This window comes from Pseudophryne corroboree, chromosome 1, assembly GCF_028390025.1.
Source record: "Pseudophryne corroboree isolate aPseCor3 chromosome 1, aPseCor3.hap2, whole genome shotgun sequence".
NCBI classification, from domain to species: Eukaryota; Metazoa; Chordata; class Amphibia; order Anura; family Myobatrachidae; genus Pseudophryne; species Pseudophryne corroboree.
This window is the reverse complement of record NC_086444.1, coordinates 1,136,821,622-1,136,848,804: the sequence shown is the minus strand read 5'-3', so window position 1 is coordinate 1,136,848,804 and position 27,183 is coordinate 1,136,821,622. Positions and strand designations below refer to the sequence as shown.

The 27,183-nt window shown below is 44.0% G+C and overlaps 1 protein-coding gene and 1 long non-coding RNA gene across 3 annotated transcripts in view; one reads left to right on the top strand and one right to left on the bottom strand.

The window, feature by feature from the left end:
- Window positions 1-27,183, bottom strand: part of SORCS2 (sortilin related VPS10 domain containing receptor 2) — a 1,363,792-nt gene that overhangs the window by 739,449 nt on the left and 597,160 nt on the right. The window lies entirely within an intron of this gene.
- On the top strand, window positions 1,115-26,912 carry LOC135000051 (uncharacterized). Its single transcript, XR_010202130.1, has 4 exons — window positions 1,115-1,200; window positions 4,622-4,668; window positions 25,845-25,927; window positions 26,522-26,912. It is a non-coding gene; the product is annotated as an uncharacterized LOC135000051 (long non-coding RNA).

The window sequence follows — 27,183 nt, the reverse complement described above, 5'->3', positions numbered from 1 at the left end:
AGATGCCGCGGCCCGCCCCCCCCAACGGTCCGGTCTTAGGGAGGAGAGTAGGAAACCACCTCGCTAATCTATAAGACATAATCATTCCAGTATGTGGCTATAGAAACATACAATTTGACGGCAGATAAGAAAGACTTGGCCCATCTAGTCTGCCCATATACATACAGTACTTACACACTAGGGTTCATTTTTTTTTTTTTTTGTGAGCCAATTAACCGACCAGTATAATACAAACTCCACACAGCAAGAGCCATGTTGGGAATCAAACCCATGACCTCAGTGCTGTGAGGCAGTAATGCTAACCATTACACCATCTGTACTGTCTGTATCAGTGGACAATCCCACCAAATACGTTTTTACATCCCTGTCTGCCTGCACTGTCTCCAACATAGGGCTGAAGATGAAGGGTATATGCGATGCAATGTTTCAGGAACCAGGTACCAACGTGAATACATTTTGTAAGAGTTTTCCTTGGTGTTAGAAGTAATGGAAGTTTTAGAAACCCATTTCCTAAGCTCTGACACCTCATCCATATTTCTTTTTACCCCACCACACACTTTCCGCCCTTCCATCTACGGTATTGTTACAGGATATCACAAATGAATTTGACATGAGAGACAGGATGAATGACAATCTACTGAATGATTTGCTCTGCAAGCCAGCCTTCTGCAGTCGTCTCCAAATATGTGCATCAGACCATTATATATATATATATATATATACACACACACACACACACACACACACACACACACACACACACACACACACACACATATATGTTATTTGCTCTGCCTCTCATTTCCCATTAGACAGCTATTATAACAATCACCCACAGAGACTGACTCTTTATTTGTCCTAAGTCTAATGACATGCACTGTACACAGATACATAGAAGACCTCAGGTCACATTTCACGATTGAAACCTCTTCTGTTTATGCTTTTCTAACAACAAAAATCGATTGTTTTCAGGCATACGGCCAGAGCTATCAGCCAAACTCTGAGAACTCCATTGACTACCAGTCAGACAGCAAATTGAGATCAAAGTCTTGTACACAAAGTAGAAGCTCACATATGACCTAGCATTATTATATATTAAACAGCACATCGCTGAGGCCGAGTCAGCTGACCACACGTCCAGCATCCAACAGTGTAGAGAGTATCCTAGCAATCACAGTGAGGGCCGGGGGCTATCGTGAGGTATTTTTCTGTGTGTTTTGAGTTTTGAGTTTATAAAGTATATGAAAAATACAAAAAATATATTAGAAATATCTTCTTTGTATTATTCTAATAATTTTTATAATCAAAATGCTGGAGTAAAAAGTCTATGGCAGGCGAGGTAGTGACTCACCTGCCTGTCTTTTCCGCCCATCTCAAAACTCACCAGATTTCAGCAGTATATACTGCAGCACCTGTGTATAATGCCCACATGCACCCTTGGGCTCACATATTGTGTGGAAATCTGGTTCTGGTACTAGCCAGTGCCTCTTCAGCCATGTTCCTCACCGCAAGTCCCTGTACACATGTGCATGTATGGGCTAGTAACCTGTGTGCAGAGTCGGACTGGGGCATGGAGGGCCCACCGGGGGGTGCAGTGGTAGAGGCCCAGTGGTGCAAGTAGAAATATTTTCTTAGTGGTACTGAGTGCCGAAAAATGGGTGTGGTCATGTGTTGTGAGGGGCGTAGTGGGAGTGGTTACATGACACTAGCGGCTTTTTTTGGAATCTGGAGGCAAGGCTAAAAATATATAGTAATGCCTCCAGTATAATAGAAATATATAGTGATACCTCCAGTATAAATATATAGTAATGCCCCCCAATTTAATAACAATATATAGTAATGCCTCCATTATAACAGGAAAATACAGCCACTGTCGCACTCCCAGTAACCCTGACAAAGTGGGAGGAGCCATCATGCTGCCAAGCACCATGGTCTTGTTGCTTTGTGGCACATTATAATTGTGGTAATGGTAAAGTGTGTGGCAGGTGGTACTGAGTACCCGCTGCCAAATTCTTAAGGGTACTCCGTACCCGAGCGTACCCGCATACTTGCACCGCTGTAGAGGCCCATGCTTAGGGGTGTGGCCAGCTGCCACAGAGGCTTGGCTAACCATTGTATGAGCCCCATGATAAATATATATAGTAAATACTGCTAATGCATGCATGATAATGTACAAGAATAATAACTGCAATGCATTGTAGATAATATGTGTACTGTGCAATTCAAGTGCAGAGTCTGTAACCTGATCCCTAGAGAAGGAGGTGCGCACACACACACACACACACACACACACACACACACACACACACACACACGTCAGTGGGGCCCACCGGGGGGGTCCCCCCCTGTACACCTGTGGGCCAGTACAGCCCTGCCTGTGCGGTATTTTTGCTCATCATGAGAGAGGCTGGGCTGCTGCAAATGTCCTGGGTCTGGTGGAGGCAATTATCATGTAGAAAGAATGGGATATGGCCCCAGGTGGACCAGAGTATGGATAGGGCAAAATAACTGCTATCCTATTAGCCCTAATGCGGTGGCCTCCTCCCCCCGATGCCATCACTTATGCTTCAGATGCGTTAGGCACCCAATCTAATCTATGATAAGTGGGTTGCCGTAGCTTTGATAACACATGGGATTGGGGATTTAGCCCCAATTTCATCTGCATTCCCGCGGTCATGGGTCCGTTTTTGGACGATAAAAACTGTCTGTAATAGGATCCCACGATAATCAGCTAGTCCTGGTTGCTAAAATACAGGGCAAAAAATGAGTAGGGCTCCCCTATATTTTAACAACCAACACCGGGCTATTGGACTCGTCCTGTTCCAAAAGTATGGGACAAAAAAAATCCACATTGGAGTCTATGGAACCGATGTGGGTGGGAACTCTTCTGTCACATGGGATTGTCACAAGCGTGTAAAACTTCCTTTTTCAACTGAAGCGTGTGGGCTGAGATGGAATGTCTGTTTCAGCTGGATCTTTTGCACCCAGCATTACTACCCGTTATAGGGGTAATTCTGAGTTGATCGCAGCAGGAACTTTGTTAGCAGTTGGGCAAAACCATGTGCACTGCAGGGGGGGCAGATATAACATGTGCAGAGAGCGTTAGATTTGGGTGGGGTGTGTTCAATCTGCAATCTAAATTGCATTGTAAAAATAAAGCAGCCAGTATTTACCCTGCACAGAAACAAAATAACCCACCCAAATCTAACTCTCTCTGCACATGTTATATCTGCCCCCCCTGCAGTGCACATGGTTTTGCCCAACTGCTAACAAAGTTCCTGCTGCGATCAACTCAGAATTACCCCCATAGTAATGATGATTGATAAGGACATAAGAACAGTGGGCGTGTAAGGGCTAGAACATGCAGATGCATAGATTATTAGACTACAAAGGCAGATTCATGCTCCAGCACAAACCAGTAAGCAGGCTGTCACGGCCATACGGGACAGCGGCCGCAGTAGTGGGGGACTGTCTTGCAGTTGCAACAGGTTGAGCATTAGTCTAAATTCTTGGAATGTTGGAAGGTATACTGTGCGGGATGTACTAAGCATCACGGCCCTCATTCCGAGTTGTTCGCTCGGTAAAAATCTTCGCATCGCAGCGATTTTCCGCTTAATGCGCATGCGCAATGTTCGCACTGCGACTGCGCCAAGTAAATTTGCTATGCACTTAGTAATTTTACTCACGGCTTTTTCATCGTTCTGGCGATCGTAATGTGATTGACAGGAAATGGGTGTTACTGGGCGGAAACAGGCCGTTTTATGGGCGTGTGGGAAAAAACGCTACCGTTTCCGGAAAAAACGCAGGAGTGGCCGGAGAAACGGAGGAGTGTCTGGGCGAACGCTGGGTGTGTTTGTGACATCATACCAGGAACGACAAGCAGTGAAATGATCGCAGATGCCGAGTAAGTGTGGAGCTACTCAGAAACTGCTACGAGGTGTGTAATCGCAATATTGCGAATACATCGTTCGCAATTTTAAGATGCTAAGATTCACTCCCAGTAGGCGGCGGCTTAGCATGAGCAAATCTGCTAAAATCCGCTTGCGAGCGAACAACTCGGAATGACCTCCCACATTCGCATGCACAGAGTGATGCGGCTGCTGCAATGGGTGCTGGGAAGGATCCGATTGGATCACGCTATACACTGTACATATTCCACAAACACCAGCGTAGTGCAATTTGCAGAGTGCAAAAGACTTAACTTAGTCTAACTGAGAAAACAAATGTTTACTTTTTTTTTTTAGAGTGAGCTTTGTCATAAAAAATATTATTATTACTATTATTATTATTATTTTATATTATTATTATTATCATTATTATTATTATAATTATTATTATTATTATTGTTGTTGTTGTTATTCATGGATTACTCTGCTACATCACACAATGCAAAGTAAAAATCTGGTGACAGGTTAAAAGAGAAAAAGTTGATACAACAGGAAGAAAAGTTCAATGAAAACCAAAGCAGTAATGGCGCCTGCATGCTAAACAGCTACATAAAAACGACAATAAAGTTTCATTTTGCTCACATTAAATATCTGCAAACAAAATGAAATTGTAGCATTGCAAGCAAAACTAGCACTTGTTCACTGGATAAATAATGACAATTGTATTTCTACAGGTGAAAGCAGATGTTTTCTAAAAGGAAGAGCGATTCAACCACTTCAGGTAGGTTTGTAAGATACATATAAAATGTAGATATAATCATTAGAAAGAAACACTTTTGGTGATAAAAAAAGATATGTCACCAGAAGAAAAAAACTTTGTTTCCCCCTAAGTCACTATATATATATATATATATATATATATATATATATATATACACACCCTGGGCCAGGTTTCTCTTGTAGGCTGCACATTTGGTGGTGGGGGGGGGGGGCAGACTTACAAAACCGTACCAAGAAAAGGTGGTGGAGTTGCCTGCAGCGAACAATTACAATAATTTATCTAGTACATTCTAGAAAATGATAGCTAATATCTTTTTCGTTGCTATGGGCAACATCAGTACTTTTCTACCATAGTGCAGTAATACCCGCCTTTTTAGTTTGCTGTGCACGTGCATCGACCTGGGTCCTGTCTGAAAGGGTCTGACCCGGGTTGACAGTCCTGGGTCCACAACCCTGCTACCAACCAAGGTTATTCCCTGGACTTGCAACCAATGGCGCCTCCAGAGGTCGAGCTGTACCACAGTCCAAAATTCAATTAGGGGAGCCAAACCAACTGTCAGGGAGTCTCAGGCGGTGATGTCTGGCAGTGTTTGGGGTGGCAGTAATGTGTGGCTCCCCTATTTAAATTTTGGACTGTGCTGCAGCCCCACCTCTGGAGCCACCACTGCTTGCTACCCAGGACAGTGCCCCAGCTTATGATTGTAACCCGGGTCATGCCTAAAGAAATTCATTGGCGGGGGACAGTAGTGATTGGCGATGATGTCATCTCCAAAGCCAGAAGATCTGGGTCTTGTCTGGTGTGAACGGTGAAGACTTGGGAATAACCCGGGTCGTAAACTATTTGTTAATGGGGGTAAGTACAGTAAACCCTGGCTACAAACAGTGCTCAGTGTCCAGGGCCTGAGCCAGGTGAAACCCGGGTTTGAGACTATCCCTTAAGGCCCGTACACACTGGCCGATATATCGTCCGTTCTCTTGATCGGCCGATATATCGCAGGTCCGTCGGCCAGCGTGTACGGCCGATACGTCTGTGAACTCCGTCGTTCACAGACGTATCGCGTCGGCCCCGCAGCACAGCCGACGGACAATATATCTACCGATATATTGGCGCGCCGCTGTGTGTGTATGTACGGACGGATGGTCGACCGCCCGTACACATGCTGCGGCGGCCGGCGGTGATTGACAGCTGAACTGGGCATCGTGTGTACATGCCCGCCCAGTTCATGACGTCATTCCCCGATGGATCGGCCAGTGTGTATGCTCAACACACTGCCCGATCTGTCAATAGATACATCTGCCGATCAATTGGTTGGCAGATATATCTTCCAGTGTGTACCCGCCTTTAGTCTTAAAGCTGGTTCAATGACGTGTTAAAGCCCAGGAGCAATATAAAATTTAACATTACCGGGATGGAAACAGAGGCCCATAAGAGCTCAGACAACTATGCTCTAATACGTAATAATAAATTAATTACATTTCCAATTCACAAGTAGATAGGTTAGAAAGAATATATTTGAATATATATATTTACTTTTTACCAGATCACAGCATGGTGGTTAATAACATTAATCTGTAAATCACCAGATCATCAGGTTGGCAGTATTTACAATTAGGTCATTTGCTTTTCTTAAAGTAACCTTTTAAACAAATCCACTACACAAATCCAATTAAAACAAAGCTGATTGGCTGCGCATTCATACTATTTGTTACCGGGTGGCTTATTATATGGTTTAGCTACTCATAGGACTTTCTTTATACGTACATTTAAGGAGAAAGTTTATTTCCCTTATTCTCTAAGAGTCTTATTTCCAACTTCATTTAAACTCCGTATATTCTCCCTCTGCTCCTATTATAATTCATTGCAGTAACCACATTTTGCTACTAGAATAACAATAACGAAACCAATTTCATGCCAACTTTGTGCGACTCAGTATGCATGAAGCATTGGCATCCTGCTGAAAAATAAATTAATTAGTGCAACTTGTATGCATCACTCAACTTTTCTGTAGCAGTGAGCAAGACCCGGGGAGCCAGCTTCCAAATTCAGCTCCAACTTTTTTTTTTTTTTTTCTCAATTCTTTTAAAATTCAATCAGCACAAATCGCTGCTGTTTTCTCCAGTTAATCAGTATATTGTCTTGATAGGTCTTAGGAATGTGTTTTATTGACCGAGACATTTGCAAAGAGGAACTTGGACAACTGTGGCCTTCACTGGCATTTTCATCCCAGAGATGGTTGTAATCGGCCACTGGTCTGTACTTGCAGGGCTGCCATCAGAAAATGTGGGTCCTGGGACTGACAAAATAGATAGGGCCCTGCACCAATAAAAAAAGATTCTGCCACACCGCTCCACCCCTATGTGATGTCACACATCATGATGTATACATATTGGTGGACCATTGCGGACCTGCAGGAACGATTCAAAGTGCTTATGTGCAGGAAAGGCTTGTTTTAGGCCTCCCTGCGTGTCCGCTGTAGGAGACAGTGGTGGGCCCCCCTCTCTATAAGGGCCCGGGACTACAGTCCCCACAGTCCTCCCCTGATGGCTGCCCTGTGTACTTGCAGTGGGAGTGGGACGTCAAATGCACTAGTCAGACACCATTTATATGGAAAGATGGATTTAGAGGTGCAAATCAAGCAAAGTAATAGACATACAGTAAAAATACAAATGTAACACATAAAAAGGACCAAACTAAAGGACGAGAACTCGATATGCCGCCAGCTACAACTTCAGCCAATGATCAGGTGTTTCTTATTCATCAATCAGCAACAGAAACCCCAATTACATAGAAGAGGTAGCGCTAGATAGTCTACCGTTATTTGCTATGGTGACTGCGCCAGCAGTTATTCAGGCACTAGACTCACTAGGGATGTAATTAGAGGTGTACGACCATCGCCAGCACCCAGGGTGTAAGGCCAAGAGGGCAGTTAAGTCACTACCCCCGATGGCACCCTTTTCCTTCTTGAGGGCACCCTGTTTGCAACTTTTGCTCTCCCATTGGCAAGCTTAGCCTGCAGTGCTTCCTCTGTATGACCAAGTGCCTCTCTAAATGTCTGCCACATTACAATGAAGCAACTCTTCCACTCTCTGGATGTTCCTGCATATGACACCGAGAGGTATTGGATGGAGTTCCGCGATGCAGCTGTTTCATGTCCGAAGTCTATGACAATGTCGGACTGGAGCATGAAGGGCCCACCGCGGGTTTGCAGTGGTAGGGGCCCATGATAAGAGGTGTGGCCAGCCACCACAGAGGTTTGGCTAACCATTCTAAAGTACCTGGTCTGGACTCCTTGATAATTTATATAGTAATTAATGCTAGTGCATGCATGATAATGTGCCAGATTAATGACAGCAATGTACTGTAGAGAATACATCATAATCCTGTGCAGTATAAGGTAACATATGTATAATGTATTATTCAAGTGCACAGTCTATAACCTGATCCCTAGTGGAGGAGTGACCCCAGGCAGTGGGGCCTACCGGTGGTTTCCCCTGTACCCCTGTGGGCCAGTCCGAGCCTGGTCTATGATAACCAGCAGACCTGTACTGCAGAACGTTGTTGTCCGTTTCTTAGTTCTCATACAGTATGTGCAGGTGCCTTGCAATACCGTTTGGGTGCTGTCTGCATGTAGTGCAACAAACCTATTGCTTTCATCTTCAGGGCGGGCTGTCAATGAGACCGAGTATGCCAATATTGAGAGAGAACTGTTGGCATTGATCTTTGCATGCAAGAAATTCCATAAGTATATTTATGGCTGGTAGGTGGTGGTGGAAAGGGATCATCAGCCTTCGTTCACTATCCTCTGCAAATCCTTGCCCTCTACTCCTGCCCGATTCCAGTGCTTCATGTTCACGTTCCAACCATACCACGTGGATGTGGTGCACAGATGTGGCAAAGAACTCCGTAAGTTCCAAGTTGCAAACTTAGTCCAACTATGATAAGTCATTACACTGTTTAAGACTTCTGTATTCTGGGCAGTTTATATCCAGGGTCCAGTGGGATTTGACAAAGTAGAAACTTGCCAATACACCCTACAACTATGTCATGGAAGCAGACAGTTCTTTGTATGATCATAACAGGCATCCAAATTTTATGATCCACCGGTGTCAACGTCCAATCACAGTGCAGTAGCTCAACTGTCATGAACTGAGACTTTTTTGAGTGATCACCTGTCTGAGCCCAGGTATCTCCCATGCCCAATAGTAAAACTTAGGGGGTCTATTTACTAAGCCTCAGGTGGAGATAAAGTGGACGGAGATAAAGTACCAGCAAATCAGCTCCTAACTGTTATTTCTCAAACCCAGCCTGTGACATGGCAGTTAGGAGTTGATTGACTGGTACTTTATCTCCATCCACTTTATCTCCATCAAGGCTTTGTAAATAGACCCCTAAGTTACTCCAAACATTCTACATTTCCAAATGTATTTTGCATTGGTGTGTGTCTACACTGTCCCCACACCTGCCACTGTTTGTTTTGCATACACACATTTGTTAAATTGTTTGCACTTCATGTTTGAAGAGGGAGCTGTAAATGTATGCTATGTGTGGTTGGCAGGCGTGATGTCACACTATCCACTCAGGAAGCGCTCCGTCAGTCATGTTGGTTATGTAGCTCTGCAAGTAAAGACATGCAGATCTTCGGCGTCCTGTCATGCCTCTTACACATCTTTACACCTTCCGCAATCATTGCAAAACTATTCCAATGTTATATGTTGCCACTGTCCATATTCCCACAGCTATGCAGTGTAACAATTTACTGTATGCCACCTGTGATACGCCTTCTCACTCACACCCACATGTCTATCATCTTCAGCCACCCTCGTCTGCCAAACTATTATAGCTCTTTTGTTAATGGATATATATTGGTGAATTTTAAATCCCTAGTGAGAAGATCTATTCTGTTTTATTAACAATAAAATAATGTTCTCAAATAACAATAGTGAGATACGTTCCAGTTATTCAGAGATCTATCTGTCACCAGGGACGGACTAGGACTGTAATACAGCCCTGGAGTTTCAGTGGCGCACACGTCATGAGGGCGTGTTCAAGTCATACAGGGCGTGTCACGAGTCAAGCGGCTGGGCTCATGCCACGCCCCTTGTCTCTCTGTATGATGGGCGGTTGAGCAGAGCTGCTAGGCCAGGCTTTTAGGCTGAACCGGCCCATAAGGCTAGATGGGCAGTCTGGCCCTGTCACCTACACACAGCTGCATGCTAAACAGATACCCGGGCAGACAGCACATGACATAAGTTTACATTTACTGTGCATTATAGCTGCATCGTTTCTTCTGTACTCACATAATTACCTATCTGCATGAGGTTATCTCCTGGACCCCTGTGGATATTCACTGTCATGGGATCTTCTGTACAAAGCAGCAGCCTACAGTATTTACATGATGTCTTTATGGTACACAACAGGACGGACTTGGGGCGGGATTTACCAACCATGGGGTATATTCATGAAGCAGTGAAAAGTGTGGAGAAGTGAGCCAGTGGAGAAGTTGCCCATGGCAACCAATCAGCTGCTACATATTTTATAGAATGCACTTTATAAACGTTACCTCAACACTGATTGGTTGCTGTTAGCTGGTGGTTGTGGATGTGGGCAGGAGCCACACTGCACATGTGCAGATACTGGGAATGTGATGTCGCTCGCAGTGCCACAAAAGCTGCACCATGATTGACATGCAGCTGGTGTTTGGTGGCAGCATCGGTGGGGGAGGACCCCATCTTCTGGGCATGCCAGAACAGATATCAGCTTCACTGTTTTGATAAAGCCTCATGATTATAGGGTACAAACTCATCAGAGGATTGCACACACACTGAATCAAGTTTTTATATTGGTCGCAATTGAAGACAGCCCTGGTGTACTTTTGGAATTTAATCACGGCATTGCACCAATCACCATTGGTCCGTTTGGGAAAAGATGCGCCGCGGTAGGGGAGATCAGTATCCCGCGCGACCGTCAGCACATGTGCCAGACCTGGGAACAGCAGCAGCCGGAGCATCTGGTAACTGACTTTCCCATAAGCTTTGGTCCGAGATTGTGTGTTCACAAATATATGTCCTGGGACTTGTAGTTCTGCACTTCAATACCTATAGCCGGAGGTTCTAATCCACTGCTAAAACTGGAACTCTAAGGATAATTATTTCATGCGGCTTTATTGATATCAATTTTCAACAGCATTCAGCCAGTTGAATTATATGTTTAACTGTGATACTAGACATTTATTGAGTTCTGGACTGTGGATAGACACTGTGTAGATAGACTCTCAATAGGTCGACACCATATGGTCGACAGGCATTAGGTCAACAGGATCAAAAGATCAACATGGTAAAAAGGTCACCGGTAAAAGGAAGACAGGTCAATAGGTTCAAAAGGTCGACATGGCGATGGTTGACCCACATATGGTCGACACAAGTTTTGATTAGGGTTTTTCACACTTTTGGTTTACCATCCATGTGCACTATGATTGGGAATAGTAACAGGTGATGGGCACAGTGATTGCAGAGCAATGCAACTTGCCCAAAGCGTGGTGAGAAGAGCGAGCCCACGAGAGTCTACCACTAATTTGGGTCACGGGTGGTGAAACATACAAAATTACACAAAAAAAACTTGTGACAACCTTTTTTGTGTTGACCATTTCAATGTCGACCTTTTGTACCATCTACCTTTTACCTGCTGACCATGTTGACCATATGGTGATGAATTATTGACAAGCGGCGGCTCCTACAGTACCTTGTTGGAGGAGGAGGGCTGCTGGTGGCGATGCTGCCGGCCCTCCCCTCCTTTTTCCTGCCGCTGCCTGGGTCCCGCCACCTGTGCTATTTGCAGTTCACAGACACCGGGACCCGGCGCATGCACAGTATTATTATTATTTATTATTACCAGTTATTTTATATAGCGCACACATATTCCGCAGCGCTTTACAGAGAATATTTGGCCATTCACATCAGTCCCTGCCCCAGTGGAGCTTACAATCTATATTCCCTACCACATGTACACACACACACACACACACACACACACACACACACACACACACACACACACATTCACTCTAGGGTAAATTTTGTTGGGATCCAATTAACATACCAGTATATTTTGGATTGTGGGGGATAAACTGGAGTACCCGGAGGAAACCCACGCAAGTACGGGGAGAATATACAAACTCCACACAGTTAGGGCCATGGTGGGAATCGAAACCATGACCTCAGTGCTGTGAGGCAGTAATGCTAACCATTACACCATCCGTATTGCCCACAGTATGGACTGCATCAGTTGCAGCCCATAGAAGCCAGCTGGGATTGATGAGGCAGGAAGCTGGCTTCCTACAGGAAGTTAGTTCTTTGCCTATTGCAGCCTTGTCTGGCAGTCCCGGAGGGAGGAAACACCTCCCAATGGGACTGCCTGTAGTGTCTGCAACTGGCAGGTAGGACTTTTAATAGGACGTCACTGCCAGCCACTGTGAAGCCAGTGCAGTCTTACGGACTGCATCTGGCTTCACTGTCAGTGAGCTGGATGGCGAATTTTACCTGAGGGGACTGCAGTCCTGCAGCCCATAGGTAAAAATCGCCACTGCTAATGACTAACTAATAACTGTAGATCTAATAACTGTAGATCTTCTATATTACATCTTCTATATCACACATTTTTTTTTAAATTATATTAATTGAATATTAATAACATTTTTGTCCTGACAATTTTTCTGCCTTAGCAATGTTTCTATTTATACTGTATTTTCTATGCACGCAGCTCCACAATTGTTATTATGAATGATCTTTAAAGCCTTTGAAATGCTGTCTAGATTTTAAAACGGAAAGAACAGCAACTTGTGGTTCCTCTACTGATGCACAATGAAGGTCCCACTAGACTGTAGTCCACACTTGCCTACTTTTAAGCCCTCCCCTCCAGGAGATCTTGGTTGAGCAATTTTAGGGTCAATTTCAGGGGCCATAATACATAGTAAAATAGTAACTAAGGTTGAATAAAGACAATTGTCCATCGAGTTCAACCTATTCGTGGTCTCCTATGCAGTCTTATTATAGGACTAGTTATTTTTATGTTAGGACTAGTTATATTAACTATAATGCATGCCTACGCACCATAACCCTAAATATCTTTATCCAATAGGAATTTATCTAACCCATTCTTAAAAGTGTTGACTGAGTCCGCTGTTACTACTCTCTCAGGCAGGGAATTCCAAACACATATTGTTCTTACTGTGAAAAAACCTTTTTGCCTCAATGTGCGGAAACTCCTCTAACCTAAGCGAGTGACCACGTATCCTCTGTGCTGATCTTAGAGAAAACAGGTCCCTCCCGAGCTCTGTGTATTGACCCCTTATATATTTGTAGATGTTGATCATGTCCCCTTTTAGTCTCCTCTTTTCCAATGTAAACATGCCTAGCCTTGCAAGCCTTTCCCCGTATTCCAGCGTCTCCATGCCCTTGATTAGTTTGGTCGCCCGCCTCTGAACCTTTTCTAGCTCCAGGATATCCTTTTTGCAACATGGTGCCCAAAATTGCACACAGTATTCAAGATGTGGCCTCACTAGTGATTTATATAATGGGAGTATAATACTCTCGTTTCTTGCATCAATTCCCCATTTTATGCATGCTAATATCTTATTAGCCTTCTTTGCTGCACTCCTACTTGGGTACTGCTGCTTAATTTGTTATCTATGTGAACCCCTAAGTCTTTTTCCAGTACAGAATCCCCTAGTATTACCCCATTTAGTATGTAGGTGTAATTTCTGGTCTTGCCCCCACAGTGCATTACCTTACACTTGTCTGTGTTGAATCTCATTCTCCATTTTGCTGCCCATGCTTCCAGTTTAAGTAAGTCATTCTGAAGAGACTCAGCATCCCCCTCCATATTTATAACCTTACACAATTTGGTATCGTCTGCGAAAATTAACACCATGCTCTCTAGGGGTGGTCTTCAGTATGCCGACTGACGGGATCCCGGCGCACAGTATACCGGCACCAGGATCCCGACAGCCGGCATACCGACACTTATTCTCCCTCGTGGGGGTCCATGACCCCACTGGAGGGACAATAAAATAGTGTGGTGCGCGTAGCGTGGCGAGCGCAGCGAGCCCGCAAGGGGCTCATTTGCGCTCGCCACACTGTTGGTAAGCCGGCGGTCGGGCTCCCGGCGCTGGTATGCTGGTCGCCGGGAGCCCGACCGCCGGCATACCATAGTGAACCCGCTCTCTAGACCTACTGTTAGGTCATTGATGAAAATGTTGAACAAAAGTGGACCAAGTACAGGCCCTTGTGGCACACCACTTAGTACTTTAGTCCAATTTGAAAATGATCCATTGACCACAACGCGCTGATCCCTATTAGCTAACCAATTACTGACCCAAGTGCATATTGTGCTCCCTAGCCCTATTTCTTGTAGCTTATAGATAAGACGCATGTGTGGTACAGTGTCGAAAGCTTTGGCAAAGTCTAAAACGATTACGTCCACCTCCTTACCCTGATCAATGTTCGCACTTACTGTTTCATAAAAGCCTAGTAAGTTGGTTTGACATGATCTGTCCTTCACAAATCCATGTTGGTTCCTTTTAATTACCTTATTTGCTTCAAGGAACTTTTGAATACTGTCCCTTAGAATACCTTCCAATACTTTCCCCACTATAGATGTAAGACTAACTGGTCTATAATTACCTTGTTCAGCTTTGCTCCCCTTTTTGAATATCGGCACTACCTCCGCTATACGCCAGTCTTTGGGAACCATAACCGATTTAACCGAATCCATGAAGATCAAATATAGAGGTCTTGCTAGTTTAGCGTGCAACTCCATAAGAACTCTCGGGTGAATTCCATCTGGACCAGGTGACTTATTAATCTTTAACTTTTTTAATCGGTCACAGACTACCTCCTCACATAAATAAGCATTTAGCAGTGGGACATTATCTTTGTTGAGATTTTGTGTTAGACCCAGCATTTGGTTCTCTCTGGTAAATACCGTTAAAAAAAACTTGTTAATGATGCAACTGATATCTAGGCTCCAGCCTTTCACATGAAAGAGAAGCAGGACTACTGACAGTGTTGTGTTCCAAGTCAACTGGAATCACTAGGTGCCTAGCTGGGAATATCAAAGTATGCTGGGATTTGTAGTTCCAAAGGCTTGCTGGCCTTTCCTTATTCTGCCTGCCCAACGTCTAACCTTTACAGTACTTGCTTACTTTTCATACAGAGGTACAGAGGCTAGAAAAGAAGAGGCGGGATGGAATGATGACAGTTTTTGTGTCTGGCTGCTGCTGTTGGGAGTCTCCTGGTGAACCCGGCATAGTAGGGAACCATCACACCCGACTGGGGGATCCATCTTCCACAGAAAAAGCTTTAAGCTTGACAAACAAACTACACTTTGTTATGACCGTTGCTTGAGCACATATTAAGTGTACAATACAGCGACAAATAGGACGCAGGTTTCTTATTTTATTTTTAAAAAGTAACAAACCGTTCCAAATAAACAGACCAATCTGTTCTAGCTCTATGGTGAACTCATAGACGCTCATTCATTTTCGGATGATGCTAGAATATTTATTTCAGAACCGGGAGCTACTTGTGGTTTATTTCTGGCACATTCAGTTATTTCTGGCAGATGAGACATACTGTATAGCATGACGTGTCAAATAGTGATTTTGCTGACTGAAGCTGTGGTGAAGGAAAATCTGCATATTTGAGTGTCATGTGAATAGTTCCAGTGGCAGTACGGTGTTCCCTGGTGACCTCAGGGAGGGGAGAGACTGTCACTTCCTCTGTTCGGTTGTCACTATTCTTGTGAATAATGGAGAAAGAAGGCCTGTGTAGCAGTTACTGGGGGCAATTCAGATCTGATCGCTGGGCTGCGTTTTTGCTGTCCTGCGTTCAGATAGTCGCCGCCTACACCATCCCGTCGCTGACCAGCGATGCTCTTTGTTGTTGTCCGACGCACATGCGCATTGCAGTGCATACGCATGCGCATTTTGTACCTGGTTGTCCCCTGTGCGAAAACGCCCAGCAGCAATCAGATCTGAATGTTCCCCACAGTGCTCGGTACCTGCAGCAGTGTGTGAATTCATGGAGCAGATTTCACTGTGGATTGTAGCATTATATGGATGACTTTAGTTGACGTGACCCGGGGCGTCTATGTATACCATGTCCTACAAATCACAAACACTCAGTATCACCTGGTAACTGTATATTGTGTTATATGTAATATATATTTGATTGTGTTTTGTAAAGACACACAATTACCACAGGTGGATCAGTCACCCCCCAAAAAAAGCATTTCTGCACATGCTACATCTGCCCCACCTGCAGTGCAACGTGGTTTTGTCCATTAGTGTGCTTTTTTGGTTTGCTAATAAAGTTGAATGAGGCCCTTTGCCTGTGTGAAAAAGAAAATAATGTAAGAAAATAATTAATAGACCAGGTATCCTCGTCCTTCCCGCCATGTAACATTGTGCTAATGTACACTGCCGCGCTGGCGAAATAAGTGGAAATACCCAGTACACTACAAGTTTGTTGGTATGTGGCTGCGGGATCTAGTTAATATACCAGCTTTCAGATATGCCGGCATTCAGGAGACCGACGCCGGAATCCTGACAGCCAGTGAAATGCTGCCGACTGGAATCCAGACAAACGTGGGGTATTCCCACTCGGTTGGTGGGTCCACGCCACCAACCGACTGGGAATATACCCTGTGGTGAGCGAACTCGCTGACGGGATTCCAGCAGAAGGGATAGTGACAGACCAGTAAATCATATGTATTCCGTGGCTGCAGTGTGTTAAATATGCTAACTTGCATAAGTGCAAAACCCACTATCTATGACGCGGCTAAGTCACGCCATGAATCTCACACCGAATGGTGCAAAAACCGTAGGTGAATGAGAACACATCTGTATTGGCAAATTAGCAATAGCAGATATGTACCTTACAGTCATATTAATTAGGAGCTAGCAGTCTTAAAAAAAAACCTATTACATTAACCACTCCGGCGCTTAGCACCTTCCCTTTGTGTAGTTTAGCAGTGACCGATAATGAGCGTTGAACCTGGAGGAAAACAGAGAATAAAGGTCAGCTAATGCTGCTTATTACACAAGATACAGCCTTTCACGGATGAGCAATTTAAAAACTGAATCAAACTGTTGTGTTAACGTAACAGCAAATCTGATTCCTGAGCTGTTAGACTCGCCAAATAGTTTTCGCTGCAATTAGCGTTTTCCATTAATGTCTCAGGATCCCTATGCAAGCAGCACAGCAATAAGATGCAATACGAGCCAGCTGGAAAGTGTTACATGGATACATGTATTTCCTTTTTCATCTAGCAAAATAATGAAAGATATATGGGGATGGGTGCACAATGAAAGAGAACACAGTCTCTCTGATATGTCTATGTGCATTTTGCCATTTGAAAGATGTGCAACAAAGTTCCATGTTCAACAAAGATAATGTGCTGCTTTCCTACCAGCTAGCTAGTGAGAAGAAATAAGAGAGACAGTAGTCTAAGCATGTAACGATCTCCTTTTCATTGACAAGTCCCACCATAGCCTGAGTTCACCTCTCACTGAATAGAGATTAAGCAGAACACATAATACACATTTATTAAAATGGATTTCTTTCTTCCAAACATCATACTAGTAACTAACCTTTACAAAATCTGTGCTGCCAACATATGGACTGGAATACAATTCATACTTGCCTACCTGACCCTCTCCATGAGGGAGAAAATGCTCTGTTCCTGGACTTTCCTGGTAATGTATGATTGCCATCACCTGTGGTGAGCTAGTTAATTGATAAGAAAGGTGTTTCACCACAGGTGATGGCAATCATACATTACCAGGAAAGTCCAGGAACAGAGCATTTTCTTGCTCATGGAGAGGGTCAGGTAGGCAAGTATGGAATACATGCAGTGAGTACAGATGTGTCCCTTATGTTCTTTATCATAGATTACTATTTTGAGGTCAACTTAAAGCAGCAATTTTATTAGTAAAATGTGGTATTTTTTACATAAATCACTGTGGTGGGCTATTACCATTTTCTTTGGTATGTTTCTTCAGGCTGCAATTGATGACTTAAGGTGGGTACACACTGGAAGATATATCTGCCGATCAATTGATCTGCAGATATATCTATGGACGGATCGGGCAGTGTGTTGAGCATACACACTGGCCGATCCGTTGGGGACTGACGTCATGAACTGGGCGGGCGTGTACACACGCCCGCCCAGTTCAGCTGTCAATCACCACCGGCAGCCGCAGCATGTGTACGGGCGGTCGGCCGACCGCCCGTACACACACAGTGATGCGCCAATATATCGGTAGATATATTGGCCGTCGGCTGTGCTGCGGGGCCGATGCAATACGTCTGTGAACGACGGAGTTCAGAGACGTATCGGCCATACACACTGGCCGACGGACCCACGATATATCGGCCCTTCAAGAGAACGGCCAATATATCGGCCAGTGTGTACGGGCCTTTAGAATTCTGCAGAGTTTCTACGGGATCATGTGACTACTATCAACCACGCAGTCACATGACACATGATAAACTCAGCAGTAGCTTTGTGTTCTGTAAACTTCTTGCTCCTCCCTCCCCCCCTCCCCTTTCCTGCCAAAACATTATATTAGGGGGGAAATGTAGTAAACTTTCTAAAGAGTGATCAAGTAGAAGTTGTGCATATTAACCAATCTAGCTACCATTGTATAGAAAGTATTTGGTATATGCTAGCTAGAAGTTGGTTGTTATCGGAAACTTCACTTGTCTCTACTCCCTAGAAGGTTTGATACATCTTCCCCTCTGAGACCTGTGACTGGCAGAGAGATTTTAAAAAGGAGAAAATGATTTGTAGAAGGACAGCTAAGAAAACTGATGTATTCTTAAAGGGTAATCAGCAAACAAACACAAAAAATTCCTGGCACAGTGTTCATCTTAAGAATTAAGTTAACCTTAAGCAGCTGGTTGATTAAAAAAGGGAAGATTTCCTGAAACTAAACTGGAATTGACAACCTGTGCTGAGTTAACTTTATTAAATAAAAGTATAAATACATATGTATAAGCAGCAATACTTTAGAATTGCCTCATTAAATAACCAACATTTACAAATGTGTAAAAGAAATAAGCAATTATAAAGGTATTCAACCATATTGTTCTTATAAATCACACTAGATACTATAGACCAGCAATCACATGGGTCTTAAGAACTCTTGTGGAGATTGTCAGCCTCCCGTAGGTTTCCGAGTCCTGATTCAGTATCCGGCTTAAGGAACAATCTTTAATGACTCTTGGGTCCATGGGTTAACTGTGGGAGCTGCTAAACAGCAGGTGAACCGCTGTTGGAAGGAAGTTTGTCTAGGGCTGTCACTGTATACCTGGGATGTGGTCAAGGTTTCGGCAGTCAGAATACTGACAGTGGAATCCTTATGGTCAAAATCTTGATGATAAGTACTGGTGGCATTCAAGGGAAGGCTAGGGTTAGGCTGTGGGGAAGGGGGGAGGGTTAGGGTTAGCCAAAAGGGGGAAATGGTTAGTGTTAGGATGAGGGAGGGGTGGGCTAGAAATAGGGAAAGAGTTAAAATACTTCCCAGGATCTGTTAGGATTTTGACCACTGTCGGCATCCTTACTGTAGAGATTGTCACGGCTCAGATTTCAGACCCATCTTATGTATCCAGATACAGTGCAGAGGATTGGGTACTAAATCCAGACACATCCCGGTAAGTATTTTCACCATAATCCTAATCTGCCCCTCCCGCAGCCTAACTCTCCCCCTCCCACAACCTAACTCTAACCTTTACCTCACGCATCCTAACCCTAACCCCTATACTTACCTCAAGGATCTGTCGGGATTCACCCTCTTTCTTCTCACTGCTGGGATTTTTACTGCATTCCAGTGCGGGTTCTGGATTAGAATACAGTGTGCAATCCTTCTGCCTACCCTTTGATAAAAGTATCTATGACACAGAAACGCGTCAGCAGCTACAATGTGGAATTCTTTTTATTATACTGATGTATTAATTGTCCTATAGATAAAAGAGGGGCTTTGTGAAGTTTGCAGGCAATACTCCACATTCTCTGCAGTAACGCTGAACAATGTATTTTACCTTCTTGCTTCCTACATGGAAAATGTTCATTTTTCTGGTTTTAATGACCCATAAACACAGAGTAGTGCAAATACATTGATTCATATGAGTGACTGCTTGTTGCTTATGATAAAGCCAGTCATTCCGTGTCATGTATATATTTTTAATGATGACGATATCGCTCTTCTATATTAGAAGGGAAAACGCATGGAACAGTTACAAATCACAGGCTGCATTTTTAATTGCTCAAGACCTGCCTGCGTATTACAGGCTACGATAAAGACGCTGATGAAAGGACAGCTGGGTGAAATAGTCTATTGAGAGTTATTCGGGACATAAAAATCATTAATTCTCCCGTCTGCCGTCCTGGTATAAAGTTATATGAACTTGGACATGACTTGATTTTAAAATTGTTCAACTGTCAACAAAACACCATAGGAGCTGACTTCTCGTCGCATAATCACATCCACGACGGATGAATGAACTTGTGATAAAAGGGCTTTTTGACAAATTGAGACAGACGTGTGCTGCTTTATCTCAGTACGCTGTGACAGGCTCTTTATCTAAATGTATTTTAGCAATTTGAACAATTGCTAATGCATAACAATTTCATCCCAGGTGCCTTAATGTTCAGAAGCTGAAACCCACAGAGTTCTGGTTCCAAGAAAAGTAATCAGTTTATATTGCACAAAATGTACAGTCTATGGACCATAATCTGTGTCCCGTGAGAAGATTTAGTGGGTATGGGGCCAGGATGCGCGGCGGTCGGGACGTGACCGATGTAGGTATCCAGACACCACTCAGCAGACTGGCACCAGAACACCGACAAGTATCGCAGTTAGGGTTAGGAGCCCTGGGGGGGAGGGGTTAGGATTAGGGACTAGGGGGGGTAGTTAGCCATAGACAACCCCCAAGGGTTAGCCATAGCCGTCATCCCCAGAGGGTTAGGAATAGCCAACACCCCCCGAGGGCTAGGTTAGGGGAGTGGGGAGGGTAATAATACTTACCTCGTCCAGTGTCGGGATCTTTAGTGACAGGGTGCCGCTGTTGGTCATCTGACTGCCAGCATCCTGAGCACCAATATTGCATACTGAACCCATGGGGCCTTAGAAATAAAGAAATACACTGTGTACTCTCCTCATTCTAGAATTTAAATAATTGGACCCAGCCATAGGCGTCACTAGGGGGGTACGGACCCCACTTGGCTGTGTCACCCTTCCAGGGGGTGACACCAAATGCCGGCTCCTATGCAGTGACTGGGAGCTGGGTGCAGCACATTGACATTACATGCAGTACCCGGCTCTTGTCACTGAGGAGGAGCAGGTAGTGCAGTTACAGTCGCCGAGAATGCTGGACCTGCCCCCGGAGTGATGGAAACAGAGGCTTCCTATGAGGTCACACCCCCATTTGAACTGTTAGTCGCCCCGGGTGTCACGACCCGGTGCCGCCACTGAACCCATCTAACAGCAAATGGAGACATTTTGGTACATAGCACACTAAAAAAGCTTACACCATGTCATTTTCCAGGACATGAACAGGGCACAAACAGAAGCACAGTAATGCATTTCATGAAAAGGTTATGATGTAAAGTTGGTAGAAATGTCTATTCACTTAATCGTTCAATTATTTGATGAATGTCATTTTAAATACAAATAAATGGCAAGTAGAAGTGATTTTAGAACGCATCTGGCCAGGAGCGTGGTTTCTGACATTTACAGTGCTTGCAAAATACAATCTGTAAGCTCTGATAGAAGAAGGAATGGATGTAAGTTGGGGGAGCGTTAGTTATGTGGTCACGCTGCAAACACACAGAGACAGCCGCACGCATGGGCCACAACCGGCCTATAGGATTAGTTTCCAGTCTCACCACATCTGACTGTTCGTAGTGCCAGTACTTATGGGAAAACCAGTGACAGCATGTTTTGCTGCCCAAGAACATGCTGGTACTTGTAGTGTCACATTAATGAGCCCATATTTAAACCCAGTTAGGCACCATGCACCAGGAGCACCTGGATGGGCCCAGCAATACAATAGCATTAAGCTGGACATTTCTAGCCCTAAGGGGCCCCGCTCACTCATCTATTTGCCCCTCTCACACAGAAGATGCTGAGTACTACACTACATGCAATTTATGGGTTTCCCAATACCCACACATTGCCAGTTGTGTTTAGCTTTCACCCTCCGCTGCTGCTGGATAGTAAATCCTGCATTGGTATGAAAACCCCCGATCTAAGCTGTATATCAGGGTTTCTATTCATATGTTTGCATTGCTTATATATAAACTGAAACACATACTGTACAAAAACCAGCCAGTGAGTGACACAGCGCCATCTGTGCCTGACATGAAGCCAGGGACTGATCAGATTACCACGTCCCACACTACATCAATTCGGATGACTGCTTGGTACTGTTAGATTGTATATTGTTTTTCAAATGTACGTCCTGGCTTCTGTTTTATGTACTGTGTGTATCGTGTGTTCTTGGCTCAGCTTCAGGGTTAATGGCATCTGGTTCATTTAAATTAACTATCACAGGATTGAACATAAAATTTATCATCAGTCGAACCGCTTACAGCTTCTTAACATCTGGAATTATTCAAAATTCCCTGTAGAGAAATAGACTTTTCCGTTTTACCAATAAGCTCACATCCTCCACACTTCACTGAGACGTCCTCTACTGTCTTCTCACTGAGGCCGGTGCTGGAGGCTGGTGGGCCACTGACATCTAACTATTTGGTATCACATGATTTCTGCAGTCGTTACCATTATTAAACTCTGCTTATGATGAGCGCGGCCAGGTACTCACAATTTACTAAAAAATGTTTTAGATATTTTACTTACAGGAAACTTTTTAAATTGTTGCAAAGTTTCTAATGATGAAATGCTTTGAATATTTAACATTTATCCAACACGTTTAAGCAAGTCTGGATCACTCGCTAAGCCACCTAGGCCCTTCTAGGACTGGAGTGCATGAGCACAGATGGGGAGCACTCCCTGAAATAGTAGCATCTCCCTGACTCCCTGAAGAGTCAGCAACCTCCCTGATTGCACCTTATCCCCATTATGTAGCTTTACTATTCTTAGGAAAATAAAGAAATCAGAGATATATACATTTGAATGGAATCATCAGTGCTATTTCCCTGCATTGGTTGTAAGGCACAATGGGGCAGATGTATTAACCTGGAGAAGTGATAAAGCAGTGATAAGTGGAAGGTGATAATGCACCAGCCAATCATTATGGGTTTGAAAAATTACAGATAGGACCTGATTGGCTGCTGTGTTATCACTTTCCACTTATCACTGCTTTATCACTTCTCCTGGGTTAATACATCTGCCCCAATGATCCCTATGGCTACGTGCATATTCAAATAAGGTTTCTCGTGGCCACTTATACGGAACCAATTGTAACACACAATACATGAGCAAGCCCTGAAAAGTGTCATTGTCTTTTTCTTGCTCAGGGCTTTGGGGCTCATTTACAGTTGGATACAAGTAATTTTTTGACACTCCTCTCAGATGTACAGATGTAGTAACGCTCATCATGGCTACATCTTTCCGGGTCATGCACTCCCAAAGCGGCTAGGTGCACCCACGCCGAACTGCGTCTTTTGTTTTTACCACTTAATTCACTTTGAATGGGGCGCGTGAGCGTGGTTACATATGTAGCAGTATATGCCCATGCTTATAGGTCCCTCAATGCTTTTTCAAATGTAGACAAGTATGTGGCCCTGACTATAAGGTCCTCCAACCAATTTCACCAGCAGGCAGCAGTGGTTTGGTCCCCAGACCGTTGAGGCCTAGAAGTCTCAATGGGGATCTACATTATCCACTACTGCTCTACTTCATAGTAGATGTACAGTATTGTGGATCAACAATCCATTCCTCTCCTTCTTTTCCATCTTCTCCATACCCCTCCTTCCTTTTCAGTGTCCTTCCCACCCTAAATATAGTGCACAAAGGCTATATAGGAAATAAAGCAAACACCGAACCCCCTTTCACCCTCCCCGGAGACACCCTCTAAGTGTACACAGTGTAATCAAAACATCATTTAATAGCAGTAAGGTGACCAAAATAACTCTGAAAACTAATAACACAAATGATTGGCTTTGTACTGTGTTTTCTAGAGTTGTAGCCAATTTAACTCTGCAAGAGCCTCCAATAACCAGCTCAGTCATTTCATCTTTTTGCCTGAGGTCTGGAGAGACAGTGACTCGCTCAAGGTCACAGACAAAACATGAGAATAGAATTTAATTTAGTTTTAACCATTAGACTTCTTTGTCAGCAAATCGACACAATATAGCCTGTTACAGAGATACAGTGTAAATCTTGCTGTAAGGATCCTGTTACATGCCAAGCTTATTAAAACATGACAATACACTGGAGGGTGCTGCAGGAAGATTTTATGGCACGATAAGGAAAGCCTTCACACATTTTTAAATACATACAATTGCATATTATATCCTTTGTTTACCTCCCTATTGTGTTCATTTTTTTTGCTACTATCTTCAGAAAATAATAGCACCATATATTCTATATGGCACATAAAAAAAAGGATAAATGCTTCAGCCTGTGAAAGTTCATTGTGGTGAAATAACAGGAAACCGCTATTCGTTCAACTGCAAATACTGGGTCATCGCATATGATGGATTTTTCCCCATTGATTGACCATTTTGCAGAGTTTAGGAGAATTGATTTTGCTCTGAATAGATCTCCATGGCTCTTTCCAATAAATGTTTATACCATAACATAAAGAAGTTCGGGCTATTAAATAATTAACTCTTCACACTCTGGACTAACTTATACCAACTCGCTTGTTCAGCTTTCCTGGTCTTCTTCTGTATAAATGTAGTCAATAGTGCAAGTATATGACCATATTAGGTGGAGCATTTAAGACCTTTCCACACATCCTTGTACTACACTAAGTCAAACATAGGGATGCAGATAAAATGCCACAGGACGGGATCCCAGCGGTTTAAATACCGACCCCGGAATCCCGAACGATGGCATAAGACCGGCATCAACATATTGAAGCCCGGAATCCCTATTGTACTTCAAGCGGGATGCTCTCGTGTCCCGCCATGGAAGGGGGGGGGGGGGGGGGGTTGGTTAGGTTTAGGCATTAGAAGGTGGGTACGGGTGCAGGGACGGGAAGGTTATGGTTAGGTACCAGGGAGGGTGGGTTAGGGTTAGGCACTTGGAAGGGGAGGTTAGGGTTAGGCACCAAGTGGGGATGGTTAGGTTTAGGCAGCGGGGAAGGGAGGGTTAGGGTTAGGCACATACAGGCAGTGGCGCCAAGAGAAGGGGGGAGGGGGTACAAATTACCTGGGCCCAGGTCTGATAGAGGGGCCCAGTGGGGGCCCAGGTTCACGACTCCTTTGATTAGGCCATGCCCCCTGAAAAGTACCTGGGCCCAGCCAGGACCTATACTGCCCTGGCTGTGAGGCATGCCATGCTCCTGTGAGTGGGTGCTTCTTATATGCTAGACACGCCCCCAAAGAGGAGTAGCCATTCCCTTAGCACGCTAAGGTCACACCCCCTCCAGTGGGGGCAGGGGGGCCCAGGAAGGTATTGTACCGGGGCCCAGGATTTCTCTTGGCAGCCCTGCATACAGGGTGAGGTTAGGGTTAGGCGCCAAGCGGGGATGGTTAGGTTTAGGCAGCAGGGAAGGGAGGGTTAGAGTTAGGCACCACCGAGGACGGTTAGGGTTAGGCACCCACAAGGGAGGGTTAGGGTCGGAGGAGGGTTAGGGTACTTTTTGAGTGGCAGTACGGATTCTGATGGCCAGGATGCTGCTGTTGGGATTCTGACCGCCCATCCATTGGGATATCATACTGAATCCCTAAAATATACAAAATTAAATTTTAGCGTTTCCCATGTCTTACTCAATACTGCTCCCGCACTTCCCTCAAACACTTTATCACTGCTCCTCGCAGTAATCGGTAGAGTTCTGAACGCTCAGCTCCTGTCCTGCCGCCAGACCTGTCGCTGTTGGGGTACCTGGAAGGTGTAGTCACGTCTATAAATTCAATTTCGTAATTACCACTAAGTTGTTGTCAAAATAATTGTTTTTATTTGCTTATTAATTGGAGTCTTGTTATAGAGATGTACAGAAAACAGGGATGCCAGTAATCTCGGATTTATTGCCTACAACTACAGTAAATACTATGCAGACCAAATACAACAGTAAGTAATGTTACAATTCTCATGGTTACACTCCATCTGTTACACGTCCCAATGATAAGATTTCGGAAATGAACAACATTCTGTAGACAGTACTGTACGTCCCCAATGCACGGAGCACTTATCCGAAAGAATGCAATATGTGCTTGATAAAATATGCTGAACACAACTGTAATTTATCTATTATTGGATAAAACTTCACATTATCCTACAGCCTCCTAAACTTAAGCTATTGCTGTAGGCTGTATTACTAATTACTACTACTACTACTACTATTACTACTACTATTACTGTTGTTGTTGTTGTTGTTGTTGTTGTTGTTATTATGTTTATTATTACTGTTATAATTATTATTGTTATTACTACTGTATTAGTATTACTGTTATTTTTATTATTACAGTAGTAGTAGTAGTAGTAGTAATAATAATGATGATAATAATAATAATAATAATAATAATTTTACTTTGCCTATCCTACTGACTAAAGAAAATTCAGCAATGCATTTTATTGGTGCAAACAAAAAAGAATCGGTGCCTCAGTACATACATCAAAAGTGTAAATGCCTCATGTCATCTGTCTGTCTTCCCTTCTCCTTAGATTGTAAGCTCCTAGGAGCTGGGTCCTCCACCCTCCTGCTCTCGCAGCCCTCTTCTCATGCACATCAACTACAGCCTTCACCTACTCTGTGGCCCTATAGCACTTACTCCACTCGCTCGTAGACCGTCATCTCCTGCAGCTACTTTAACCTGCCAGATGCGCCGTTGCTATGGGATACAGGATGCAACCCATGCCGAATACTCCCTCTCACTCTTTGTTTCCCAGCTGTATTGTGTACTGTGGTTTTACTTGTTACGTACTGCTATGCTCTGCTTACTGCACTGTTCTGTTCACCCTGTGCTAGTGTACTGTCTTATTCTGTGCCACATGTACGGTGCTGCGGACCACTTGTGGCACCCTATAAATAAAGTGTACTTAAAGTAATAAATAAACTAGGTATACATAACTTAGATAACTATATCACGGCAGAGATTAGAGGCATAACAAAACACTTGGATATGTATATTTATCTGCATTCATTTTTATATAAAAAAATGTAGTGATCACCTCTTGGCCTTTTGGCTGAGAACATCCTAGATGTACCATCGCTTGGAAAGTGATAAAATGGAGAGTGATAAAGTAGCAGCCAATCAGCTCCTAACTGACATTTTTCAAACACAGCCTGTGACATGGCAGTTAGGAGCTGATTGGCTGGCACTTTT